Raw genomic sequence first — 4935 nt, forward strand, 5'->3', positions numbered from 1 at the left:
GTGGCACCTTTCATCCTCACGTAAATCTTGGTTAAATCCGTCTATCGTAGTTGTTGGCTGGGCTGGGGCTGGCTATTGTGAAATTCCTTTGGAAGACTGCCCTTCCCCTCAAAGTTAAGTTTTCTTATGGCAATTGCTTCGTAAAAGACGACCATCCTAGCTTTTTTTTTCAGAAAAAACTTTCAATCTATTCATTTTCAATCATGGTGGTGCAACGAACACTAGAAATAATAAAAATTACATCAAGATCCGTAGACCATCTAGCGACGACTACAAGCACTGAAGCGAGCCGAAGGCGCGCCGCTGTCATTGCCCCTCCCTCGCCGGAGTTGGGCAAACATTGTTGTAGTCGACAGTCGGGAAGTTGTTGTGTTAAGGCCCCATAGAGCCAACGCACCAGAACAACAACTGCCACAGATGAAGAGTGTAGATCAAAAGGATCTAACCTGAAGACACACGAACGAAGACGAACGACGAACAGATCCAAGCAAATCCACCAAAGATAGATCTGGCAGAGACACACCTCCACACGCCCACCGATGATGCTAGACGCATCACCGGTACGGGGGCTAGGCAAGAAGACCTTTATTCCATCTTCAGGGAGTCACCACCATCTCGCCTTCCTGAGCAGGACACAAACCCTAACAAATCTTAAAAAAATAATCTAAAAACGGAGCCCTCCCACCGGTAAGGGCCGAGATCCACTCCATCTCCATGGCCCTAAGGCCACCGGAGACGGGACGGATCGGCGCCGGCGAGAGGCAGAGAACTCTAGCTTTTTGGAGGCGCTTAGATGTGACAACCATCCTAGCTTAACATGGCCAAGTGCAATGGCCCTTCCGATGGTTCATTTTCAGTGTGTGCAATGCTGGAGGATGCGCACCATATATTCTTTAGGTGTGAGTTGGCTCGTTTTGTGCGGAGTTCCATGCGCAAGGTAATGGAACCAACTGGCTTTGCATGTGGTCTTATGTTTGGTGAGAGAAGTACCGAGCGACCATGAACTCTGGATGCAACCAGTGAAAGATGATCGCTCGGGGTATATTAAATAGATTGGACTAACAACCCATTAATATGATCAATGACGCATGAGGCATCATGTAATCATCTCCTATGTTGTTTTCAACCTTGTGATAGCTTTTGTTCCTTTTATACCCCTTTTGTGATGTTGGATTTTTCGAAACTATGCAATAATAGAAGGTTGCATGCATCAATGGATGCATAGGCTGGATCATCACACTTGTATTGCCTTGATGATGATGAACATGCAAATGTTATATATACCATGTCGCCCTATACATTCACAAACTTAATAGTAGTAGGTTACGGTGGTAGAATGGTATTCTTCCCGAATAAAAAATCATTATGTGCGTGAGGAAGCACATGTGATGCGTGCGAGAAGACGGGTTAGAGAGGCCGGCCGGAGAGCCATCTATCGACCATGGCCAAGCATTCCTTGGGCATGTACTCTGGAGCAGTGTGACCACCACCCTGATCACACGAAAAAACAAAGAAACACTTGCTTGGCATGACAAACAAATAGAGTAGAAAATTAACAATAGAGTCAATACATCAAACTAGCCAGTCACTTATGCGTACCTTGACTGTTGCAAAAGTGAGGTTATTTGCATACAACGTTGTAAACCTGCACCGAAAACGAATGAAATGTAGCTCAATCAAGCGCACCATACATCAAAAAGGTAAAAGTTTCCTTTGATCTTGTCCCCAGGCTGATTGGAGAAAATGAACAACTCTCACTTAAACTTACCCAGCAACTTGGCCGTTGACATGCCAGGGCCTCCACTCATCCACGACGCCGAAGCCCAGAGAGCGGATCCACGCCTGGGTGCCAATGAAAGGCACGGTCATGTCGTGGTCGCCGCTGTAGATCAAGCTCCAGTAGCCTTTGCTGGTCACGCTCCGGTGATACTCCACCACGCTACTCCTCATGTCAATGGTGTATGGCAATGCCGTGGTTGCACCTCAGCCACAAAGGAACCGTTCCCATGTGAACACCCAGAGCCTCTCTCACTGCCCTGTTGTTTGCCCAGATGCCGGACATGCTATATCCTTTCTCCTGAATGCAGAAATTATAGATATGTTCATTTTAAAATATGGTCCTTTTAATTAGCAAAGAGCACAATCTTAAGCAACTGAAGCTATTTCTTGGTCACTAACTCTGCACTCCGAAGAAATATCAGACAAGCCAAGTTCTGCATTGCCATAGCCCGACAGCGTCCTTCCACTATCTGAATTTCCATTGTATTCAGAAGAGCATTTGGGTTCTAGGATGTGATGTATGTTTATGCCCTTCAAGCACTACACTTGGTAGAAAAAGTATCATCAAACCATGCAAAAAAAGTATCATCAATAATTCAGACAAAAGGGCTTCCTTCAGTTCCCTTAACTTTGGAGTTATTGTACCTTATCTATCGCATCATGGCAATTTTTACATTGTATGTTTCGGTTCATACCGGTGTCTGCAGCGCAAGTTTCCCTGTATATCTGAAATTTAGCACATAGATTTTTTTTAATCATCACAAATGAATGAAATGGCTCAACTCAATACTATGTGAAATAAAGGATGTGATCCCTCTACCACCTCATATTGTTCGTCAGATATGAGACCCATCCTATGGGCATATGGGACTCCGGCTGGCAAATCGAACTTACGATCCGTTAACGGGTTGCCTATGATGTAACCCTGAAGCAATATATATGTTGGAACATTAGCAGATACTTAGAAGGCAACACAAAGATAACCTTCGTTAATTGTTCAAAGAGTAAAGAAAGGTTGTCCGACCTTCAGATTAAGAAGTGGCTTGTCACCCATTTCTATACCTGGAAAAGAGGCACGTGATAGGTAATTTGAAGCAGAGCACCGAGGGTTTAACACTAAAGTCAATATTGGAGTGGAGATATGTTGTATGTCATGCCAAAGTTTTCCATTTTATAGGGAGAATGCAGTATATCCTAATAAGAAACAAAAATAAAGAAGTTTGTACGTACCCTTAGCAATTTGAAAGGTTAGTGGTGGCACAATTAAGCCAGAATACGAATCTCCGGCAATGAAAAGTGGATTCGGTAAGAACTGTGGATGCTCCTCATACCACTACAGATGGAGAAAACAATGATCATAAGAATTCAGAATAATTACCTAGTATAAAATAAATATGAATTCAAAATATTGTGTGCATGCAGCACAGCATGTAAAACAGTAGGAAATGTCTGAAGATGGGAAGTTTCAGGAGTGGTGGTGTGTAGAACAGTAGGATTATAAGAAGCACGTACGTTGGAGTAAAGCAAAGCTAATTACTACTATGACTGACAACCTAGTGGTGACTGGACGGACCTTGGTAAGGAAGATGACAATTTGGTCAACGGCTTTGGTGTCGCATGACTTGTACCCTTGGTGCGTTGTAGAGTATGAAAAGCCAGCTCCAACGGGGGAATCCAGAAAGATCACATTGGCAACCTAGTGGTGATTGGACAGAAGCATGATTAATTAGAAGCTGCGATTATGCTTAAATGATTAATTGGTGGCTGGCATAAGAGCAATATATACTAGCCTTGGTCCAAGAATCCGGTTTGTACACCAGCTCTGGCAGACCACCGGTGTAGGAATCAGGCTGAAAGCTGAGAGGGCCTGCAACAGAAACAGCCAACAAGTTAGTTTTTTTTCGGGATAGCCAACAAGTTATAGTTAGTTTTACGATATCTGGGCATCAGTCACACCATGATGGGCATGGAGAAAATGGTTAAGAAAAAAGGTTACTGTACCGATCTCGTAGACAAGGCCGGAGAAGGCGGAGCACCCCGGGCCGCCGGTGAGCCAGAGCAAGACGGGGTCCTCCGCCGGGTTCGTCTCCGACCGAACGAAGTAGTAGAAGAGGCGGACGCCATTGCTGTCGTCCACTTGCACATACCCTGTTTCCAGGGAGAAGGGAAGGGGGCCATGGAAGCCAGGGAGATGGCTCACCTGCACGGTCTGGTTCTCCTCTCTGTCGCTCTGCGAGATGACGGCGGGGAGGAGGAAGCTCACTCCCATTGCCAAGGCAACCAAGCCATGGCTCCTTGTATTTTTCATTGTCTCCACCTATAGCCTAGCTGAAAGCTGTTGGGTAGGAGGAACTCAGCTCAGTTTTAGTTGTAGTTAAAGGATCGTTAGTCTCTTTACTAAAAGAAGGAATTTGTCGTCGTCAGTAGGTAGATGGCCGCTTTCTCTTCTCTTCAATTCCATCCAATAATGGAGAGACAGATCTGACTCAACATGACAGTAGCCCAACAGCACCATGAAAGCTGTGTTAGGTTGCTAGATGGCCAGTGAGCTCTTTGTCCTCTACTGGCTCTTCTGTTAGTTTACAGTACACAAGAATTTGTTAGCCTGCTCAACGTGCACGTGCACTTGTACAGGTACTCCACACCGGTGATGATCAAGTACGATCGGGTGTTTCTCAAGTCTTACATCGGCCATATACCTATTATTTCTTGGATCACCGTACGTCGTATTCAACTTCAACTGCTCGCAACTAACCTAGCGTGCCATGTTGTACAAATCGACCTTTTTTTTATTTTAAAAAAGGAGGATGACCCCGACCTCTGCATCTGGACGATGCATACGACCACTTTATTAATTATTCTCACAAGACCTTACAAAGTCATACAACAGCAAGACTAAAGCCACCGTCTATGCAACAACTATCGCTACACCTATCCAATCGATGAAGGGGCGCTGATAGTCTGCGCCTAATACCAAACAGACATCGCAGCCAAACCTAAACATCTAAGACCTGAGGTCCCAACCAGGACGCCTGCCGGGTATGGGGCACCTACCAGTCCGGCGCACTCCTCACCAGGACGTCTGCCGGGTATGAGGCTGCCGCAGCCACCTGCCACCAATCCATCTTCAGAGATGTACTGTTGCATCTACCTTGC

General features: G+C 45.4%; 1 pseudogene; it reads right to left on the bottom strand.

The window, feature by feature from the left end:
* Positions 1 to 1227: 1227 nt before the first annotated feature.
* Positions 1228 to 4158, bottom strand: LOC123068840 (serine carboxypeptidase-like 17; annotated as a pseudogene).
* Between the last annotated feature and the right edge of the window lie 777 nt (positions 4159 to 4935).

The sequence above is a fragment of the Triticum aestivum genome, chromosome 3B, assembly GCF_018294505.1.
Source record: "Triticum aestivum cultivar Chinese Spring chromosome 3B, IWGSC CS RefSeq v2.1, whole genome shotgun sequence".
NCBI lineage: Eukaryota > Viridiplantae > Streptophyta > Magnoliopsida > Poales > Poaceae > Triticum > Triticum aestivum.